A 7594-nucleotide genomic window follows, 5' to 3' on the forward strand; every position below is an offset into this window, starting at 1 on the left:
GCGTGCACGAAGTCGGAGCCCGGTTTGCCCCGGGTGTGCACCTCGGGTGCGCACCTCGCGTGCACCTTCGCTGCGGTGGGCACCTTGGCTGGGTTGCGCGCCTTGGTGGGCACCATGCAGTGCACGAAGTCGGAGCCCGGATTGCCCCGGGCGCGCACCTCCGCCAGGGTGGGCACCTTGGTGCGCACAACTTGCCTGGGCTGCGCACCAGGAAGGGCTCAAGATGGCACCCGCGTTCCGTTTTTTTCACTATCTTTCAGAACGGAAATTTTAAAATCTCGTTTTTTTTTGCCTTTTCTGGAAATTAGTGAAGGCAACGCATCAAAGGTGCGCAACGCTGGTGCGAACCTGGGAGCGCTCCGATGTGTGCTCCAAGGTGCGGCGTGCACGAAGTCGGACCCCGGTTTGCCCCGGGTGCGCACCTCGCGTGCACCTTGGTGCGCACACCTTGGCTGGGTTGCGCGCCCTGGTGGGCACCATGGTGCGCACCAAGGAGCGCTCCGAAGTGTGCTCCAAGGTGCGGCGTGCACGAAGTCGGAGCCCGGTTTGCCCCGGGTGCGCACCTCGCGTGCACCTTCGCCGCGGTGGGCACCATGGCGTGCACGAAGTCGGAGCCCGGTTTGCCCCGGGTGCGCACCTCGCGTGCACCTTCGCCGGGGTGGGCACCTTGGTGTGCAGACCTTGGCTGGGTTGCGCGCCCTGGTGGGCACCATGGTGCGCACCAAGGAGCGCTCCGAAGTGTGCTCCAAGGTGCGGCCTGCACGAAGTCGGAGCCCGGTTTGCCCCGGGTGTGCACCTCGGGTGGGCACCTTGGTGCGCATGCCTTGCCTGGGCTGCGCACCAGGGCGGGCTCAAGATGGCACCCGCGTTCCTTTTTTTTCACTATCTTTCAAAACGGAAATTTTAAAATCTCATTTTTTTTTGCCTTTTTCTGGAAATTAGTGAAGGCAGCGCATCAAAGGTGCGCACCTCGCTGCCCACCACGGTGCGCAACGCCGGTGGGCACCCGGGAGTGCTTCGAAGTGTGCTCCAAGGTGCTGCGTGCACGTTGTCGGAGCCCGGTTTGCCCCGGGTGCGCACCTCGCGTGCACCTTCGTCGGGGTGGGCACCTTGGCTGGGTTTGCCCCGGCTGCGCTCCGAAGCGGGGTTATTGGAGCGCCGCCTCTTTTTTTGTCGGAGCGTTTGGTGGGGTTTCTCGCATTGGCTCTTCCGAGGCCCGGTTGCCACCCTGGCGCGCACGAAGTCGGAAGTAGGGTTAATTGCCCGGGTGCGCACCTTTGCCAGGGTGGGCACCTTACCTGGGCTGCGCACCAGGGCGGGCTCAAGATGGCACGCGCGTTCCGTTTTTTTCACTATCTTTCAAAACGGAAATTTTAAAATCTCCTTTTTTTTTTGCCTTTTCTGGAAATTAGTGAAGGCAGCGCATCAAAGGTGCGCACCTCGCTGCCCACCTTGGTGTGCTCTGAGGTGCGCACCCGGGAGCGCTACGAAGTGTGCTCCAAGGTGCGGCGTGCACGTTGTCGGAGCCCGGTTTGCCCCGGGTGCGCACCTCGCCTGCACCTTGGCCGGGGTGGGCACCTTGGCTGGGTTTGCCCAGGGTGCGCTCCGAAGCGGGGTTACTGGAGCGCCCCCTCTTTTTTTGTCAGAGCGTTTGGTGGGGTTTCTCGCATTGGCTCTTCCCAGGCCCGGTTGTTGGGTGCGCTCCCACCCTGGCGCGCGCGAAGTTGGAAGTTGGGTTAATTGCCCGGGCGCGCACCTTCGCCAGGGTGGGCACCTTGGTGCGCACACCTTGGCTGGGCTGCGCACCAGGGCGGGCTCAAGATGGCACCAGCATTCCCTTTTTCTCACTATCTTTCAAAACGGAAATTTTAAAATCTCGTTTTTTTTTTGCCTTTTATGGAAATTAGTGAAGGCATCGCATCAAAGGTGCGCACCTCGCTGCCCACCTTGGTGTGCTCCGAGGTGCCCACCACGGTGCGCAACGCCGGTGCGAACCCGGGAGCGCCCCGATGTGTGCTCCAAGGTGCGGCGTGCACGAAGTCGGACCCCGGTTTGCCCCGGGTGCGCACCTCGCGTGCACCTTGGTGCGCACACCTTGGCTGGGTTGCGCGGCCTGGTGGGCACCATGGTGCGCACCAAGGAGCGCTCCGAAGTGTGCTCCAAGGTGCGGCGTGCACGAAGTCGGAGCCCGGTTTGCCCCGGGTACGCACCTCGCGTGCACCTTCGCCGGGGTGGGCACCTCGGCTGGGTTGCGCGCCCTGGTGCGCACCAAGGAGCGCTCCGAAGTGTGCTCCAAGGTGCGGCGTGCACGAAGTCGGAGCCCGGTTTGCCCCGGGTGCGCACCTTCGCCGCGGTGCGCACCATGGCGTGCACGAAGTCGGAGCCCGGTTTGCCCCGGGTGCGCACCTCGCGTGCACCTTCGGCGGGGTTGCGCGCCCTGGTGGGCACCATGGTGCGCACCAAGGAGCGCTCCGAAGTGTGCTCCAAGGTGCGGCGTGCACGAAGTCGGAGCCCGGTTTGCCCCGGGTGCGCACCTCGCGTGCACCTTCGGCGGGGTTGCGCGCCCTGGTGGGCACCATGGTGCGCACCAAGGAGCGCTCCGAAGTGTGCTCCAAGGTGCGGCGTGCACGAAGTCGGAGCCCGGTTTGCCCCGGGTGCGCACCTCGCGTGCACCTTCGCCGCGGTGGGCACCATGGCGTGCACGAAGTCGGAGCCCGGTTTGCCCCGGGTGCGCACCTCGCGTGCACCTTCGCCGGGGTGGGCACCTCGGCTGGGTTGCGCGCCCTGGTGCGCACCAAGGAGCGCTCCGAAGTGTGCTCCAAGGTGCGGCGTGCACGAAGTCGGAGCCCGGTTTGCCCCGGGTGCGCACCTCGCGTGCACCTTCGCCAGGGTGGGCACCTCGGTGCGCACACCTTCTCAATGTTTTCTTGCCTTTTCTGGAAATTGGTGAAGGCAGCGCATCAAAGGTGCGCACCTCGGTGTGCTCCGAGGTGCGAACCCGAGAGCGCTCCGAGGTGCCCACGAAGTCGAAAGTCGGGTTAATTGCATTGTTTTCCCCGGGTGCGCTCCGAGGTGCGCAACATCGGCGCGCACCAAGGAGGGCTCCGAAGTGTGCTCCAAGGTGCGCACGATGGCGTGCACCTCTGGTGCGCACGATTCGGAGCTCGGTTTGACCGGGGTGCGCACACCTTGGCTGGGTTGCGCACCTTTTGTGCGCTCCAAGGTGCGCACGAAGTCGGAGCTCGGTTTGCCCCGGGTGCGCACCTTCGCCAGGGTGCGCACCTTGATGCGCACGCCTTGGCTGGGCTGCGCACCTTGGTGGGCGCCATGGTGCGCACCTTTCGTGCGCTCCAAGGTGCGCACGAAGTCGGAGCTCGGTTTGCCCCGGGTGCGCACCTTGGTGGGCGCCATGGTGCACTCCGAGGTGCCCAAGATTGGTGCGCACCAAGGAGCGCTCCGAAGTGCGCTCCAAGGTGCGCGCGAAGTCGAAAGTTGGGTTAATTGTCCGGTTTGCCTCGGGTGCGCACCTTGCGTGCACCTTCGCCAGGGTGGGCGCCTTGGTGCGCACACCTTGGCTGGGCTGCGCACACCTTGGCACCCGCGTTTCCTTCATTTTAAATTTTTTTTTTTTACAATCTCTCAAGTGGGAAATTCTATAATCTCAACTTTTTTTGCCTTTTCAGGAAACTTTTGAATGGAGCGCATCATTGGTGCGCTCCGAAGTGTGCTCCAAAGCTCTCTCCAGCTGCGTGCACCTGCCCCGGCCGCGCACCCGGCCCCGCCCAGCTTCGCTCACCTGTCCCGGGCGTCTGGTGCGGAACCTTAGAGTAAGAAACATCACCGTGCACCTTGGCCAACGTGCGCGACTCGACCGAGCGCGCACTGGCCGAGGTGCACACCGATTTCACCTGGGTGCGCGCGCAGCACCTCGGGCGCACCGGGGTGCGCGCACAACGCCCGGGTTGCACCGTGGCCTGTGTGCTCGGGGCGCCTCGGGTGCGCGCTCGGTGTCGCCCCCGCGCGCGCGGTAGTGCGGGCAGCGCACCCCGGCCCGGCCCGGCCCCGACGAGAACGCAAACGGGCAAAAGGTTTATTCAAATAGCATTGCGACGCCCGGCGAAAAACTAAAAAAGGGTGCAACACCGGGACTTCCCGGGAGGTCACCCATCCCAGTACTACTCCGGCCCAAGCGCGCTTAACTGCGGAGTTCTGATGGGATCCGGTGCACTAACGCTGGTATGATCGCACCCGTTATGAGCTTGTCGCAGTGTGTACTTAGCAAACCGCGACCCACGTGCGAATCCACCCCGGCCACCCACCCCCGTCGAGGTGCACACCCTCCCTCGCGAAGTGCGCCCCGTTCGCCAAGTGTGAGCCCTGCCCGGGTGCGCGCACCTTGCTAGGGCGTCGGGTGTGCACCCGGCCCGGCCTACGTGCGTGCACCTGGAGGGGGCGTCGTGTGCGTGCAGTGTCCCGTCTGCAACGCGGTGCCCACACACCACCTCGGGCGCAACGACCTGCGCTCACATGTGGGCCGAGTGCACCTTGGTGCATGTTCGGGGCGCCTCGGGTGCACGCTCGATCTTGCCCCGGTGCACCAAGGCGCTCGGTTTGCCCCGGGTGCGCACTTGGTGCAAGGTGGGCACCCAAAATAGGGATCAAGCACCAAAACACAAGTTTCGGGATGCAAAATGGGACCCAAGGACCACAAATGCGTTCCAAGACCCATGATGGGTCCACGAGAACAAAAATGTGTTCCGAGACTTAATAAACAAATATTGGGTTTTAGGAGAAGAAACATGCTCTGATGCCCAAAACGAGAATCGACCCCGAAAAGGCCACAGGCCAAAAGTGGGATGCGAGACAAAAAAAAATGGGACCCGAGGACCAAAATTGGGTTCCCAGGTCGAAGACAGGGCAACCGGACAAGAAACGACCTCTAAGGCTCGAAATGAGTCCCGACGACTAAAACTTGACAAGAAGCACCCATCAGGCACCCAACTCGACACCCATGGGATGCCGACCCACCCGGGCTTCCACCTAGCACACCTTGGCACCCACCCACCCTCGCACCCAACCTCGCACCCAACTTAGCACCTTTGAACCCACATTGGCACTCACCCTGACCCTGGCACCTTGGAACCCACATTGGCACTCACCTTGACCCTGGCACCCACCTTTGCACTCACCTTGGGACCCACCCTGGCTCCCACCTCGGCACCCACCCAGACACCCACCTTGGTTCCTTGGCACCCACCTTGGATCCTTGGCACCCACCCCGACACCCACCTTGGCACGCAACTTGGCTACTTGCCACCCACCTTGGCTCCTTGACGCCCACCCCGACAACCACCCCGTGACCTACCCTGGCTAGGGTTGGTGCACACCCACCCTGGTGCCCACCTTGGCACCCACCCTATGACCCACCTTGGCACGCACCTTAGTACCCACCCCGTTACCCACCCTAGGACCCACCCCGTGACCCACCTTGGCCAGGGTGGGTGCACCCACCCTGGTGCCCACCTTGGCACCCACCCATCCTAGCACCCAGCCTGTGACCGGGCTTGGAACCCAACCTTGCACCCGCACCCGTCTTGGCCAGTGTGGGTGCGCACCCATCCTGGCACCCACGTTGTGACACACCCTTTAACCCACGCACCCTAGCACCCACGTTGGCACCCACCTTGGAACCCAACCTAGCAACTTGGCACCCACCCCGTGACCCACCTTGGCATCCACCATAGCAGTCGCCGACTTGGCACCCACCTCGGCACCCACCTTGACACTTGTGGACCCACCTTGCCACTCACCCTAGCATCGACCCATCCTAGCACCCACCCTGGCACCTTTGCACCCTAGCACTCACCCATCCTAGCACCTAACCTGTGACCCACCTTGACACTCACCCTCGCACCCACCTTGGAACCCAACCTAGCACCCACCCACCCTGACACCAACCCTAGCACCTACCCACCCTTGCACCCACCCTGTGACCCATCTTGGCACCCACCCATCCTACCACTCAACCTATCACCCACCTTCTCACCCACCTTGGCATCCACCTTAGCACCCACCCACACTGGCACCTTGGCACCCACCTCGGGCAAGGTGGGTGCACACCCACCCTGGCACCCAATTTAGAACCCACCGAGCATGTTACCCACCTTGGCACCCACATTGCAGCCCACCCTAGTACCCACCCTATGACCCACATTGGCATCCACACCCTAGCACCCAGGCACCTCGACACCCGCCTTGACACCCACCCTAGCACTGAACCTGTGACCCACCTTGGAACTCACCCTAGAACCCACCCACCCTGTGAACCACCTTGGCATCCACCTTAGCACCCACCCACCTTGGCACCCACTCTAGCACTCACCCATCCTAACACCCAACTTGTTACCCACCTTGGCACCCGCCCTCGCGTCCACCTTGAAACCCACCCTAGCACCCACCCACGCAGGAGCCCACCTTGGCACCCAACCTAACACCCACGCATCCTGGCACCCAACTTGTGACCCACCTTGGAACCCACCCTAGTACCCACCTTTGAACCCACTATATCACCAACCCACCTTGGCACCCACCCTATGACCCTCTTTGGAATCCACCCTAGCACGCACCCACCCTGGCACCCACCATGGAGCGCACCCTAGCACCCACCCACCTCGGCACGCACCTCAACACCCACCTTGGTGTGCGCACTGCGCCAACCTCTCAAAGACCCTATGTGGTGCGCTCCAAAGTGTACACCTTTGGTGCGCTCCAAGGTGCGCACCTTTGGTGCACACCGAGGTGCACACCAAAGTGTGCACCGAGGTGAGCACCAAAGTGCACTCCAGGGTGCACACCAAGGCGTGCACCTTTGGTGCGGTCAATGCAAACGAATTCGGAAGTTGGGGTCGATGTCCTAATCGCTGCTGCAGACTACACGTATGAGAATCGGACAAATAGCTTTATATAGGGGAGGTGTTGCGTTTGATGGGTCGACTCCCCTGGTTGTGTGCACTGCACCAACTTCAAAGACCCTGTCTTGTTTAAGAAGTCAAAAGTTGGGGTGGATGTCCTAATCATTGCTGCAGTCTACGCATGTATGAGAATCAGACAAATAGCTTATATAGGGGAGGTGTTGCATTCGGTGGGTTGACTCCCCTGGTTGTGCGCACTGCGCCAACCTCAAAGACCCCGCATAGCAGAAGAAGTCGGAAGTCGGATTTTGGTGAGCACCAAGGCGTGCACCTTTGGTGCGGTCAACGCAGACGAATTCAGAAGTTGGGGTGGATGTCCTAATCGTTGTTGCAGGCTACACATGTATGAGAATCAGACAAATAGCTTATATAGGGGAGGTGTTGGGTTTGATGGGTCAACTCCCTTGGTTGTGCGCATTACGCCAACCTCAAAGACCTTGTTTTCGTTAAGAAGTCAAAAGTTGGGGTCAATGTCCTAATGGCTCCTGCAGGCTACACATGTATGAGAATCGGACAAATAGCTTATATAGGGGAGGTGTTGGGTTTGATGGGTCGACTCCCCTGGTTGTGCGCATTACGTCAACCTCAAAGACCTTGTTTTCGTTAAGAAGTCAAAAGTTGGG

The 7594-nt window shown here is 61.6% G+C and overlaps 1 non-coding gene across 1 annotated transcript; it reads right to left on the minus strand.

The window, feature by feature from the left end:
* Window positions 1-4131: 4131 nt before the first annotated feature.
* On the minus strand, window positions 4132-4250 carry LOC131865016 (5S ribosomal RNA). The gene has a single exon (XR_009363742.1). It is a non-coding gene; the product is annotated as a 5S ribosomal RNA (ribosomal RNA).
* Between the last annotated feature and the right edge of the window lie 3344 nt (window positions 4251-7594).

Source organism: Cryptomeria japonica, unplaced genomic scaffold (assembly GCF_030272615.1).
Source record: "Cryptomeria japonica unplaced genomic scaffold, Sugi_1.0 HiC_scaffold_100, whole genome shotgun sequence".
Classification (NCBI taxonomy): domain Eukaryota; kingdom Viridiplantae; phylum Streptophyta; class Pinopsida; order Cupressales; family Cupressaceae; genus Cryptomeria; species Cryptomeria japonica.